The sequence below is a fragment of the Pseudophryne corroboree genome, chromosome 5, assembly GCF_028390025.1.
Source record: "Pseudophryne corroboree isolate aPseCor3 chromosome 5, aPseCor3.hap2, whole genome shotgun sequence".
Taxonomy (NCBI): Eukaryota; Metazoa; Chordata; class Amphibia; order Anura; family Myobatrachidae; genus Pseudophryne; species Pseudophryne corroboree.
In genome coordinates, this window is record NC_086448.1 from 31224465 (window position 1) to 31225228 (window position 764).

The window sequence follows — 764 nt, forward strand, 5'->3', positions numbered from 1 at the left end:
ACAAGCTGCCAGTGTCCACGGAAAGGGGAGAGCCTCAGCTTTTGGAGTATACCCTCAGAAAAAAATCGAGATATCTGGCTGAGAAGAGCAATTAACATGCTCGTATGGGGACCACTGCTTTGAAGTCTGATATTTCTGGTTCCCCAGGGCCGATTTTAAAAATCTGGTACCACTGGAAAGAGGGGACCCTCAGCTATCAGCCTAGGGCCCTTAGACTCAAGGGGCCCTTGGGCAACTGCCTATTGAGCCCATATGAAAAGACGGCCTTGGAACCAATTAACCTATCAGTATATTTTTGGATTGTGGGAGGAAACCGGAGTACCCGGAGGAAACTCATGCAAGTACGGGGAGAATATACAAACTCCACACAGTTAGGGCCAGCATTACACCGTCCGTGCTGCCCTTAAAATCGCACCTGGCAGCTATCTAGTCACTGACAGGCTGCCGGGAGTATTCAGCCAGGCCACCACTTGGACGTTTTCGTCGGAAATCAGAAATGCCTTCCCGAGTCCATGATCTGTTGGCGAGCCCCCTGGGACCCGCTGGGCCCTTGCGGCTGCTTTGGATGGCTACTGGTAAATCCGCTATTGCACGGTAGCCATCCGTGTTGCGGGAGGAGTTGCGGGAGGGGTCACTGGTAGAAGAAGATGATGATCAGGTAGCCAGCTGGGTCACAGAAGGAAGAAAAAGAGGGGGAGGCTCGACATCTCCGAACTATAAAACCCGAACAAATTTGCCTGACTGGACGAGGAATCGGAGTATGA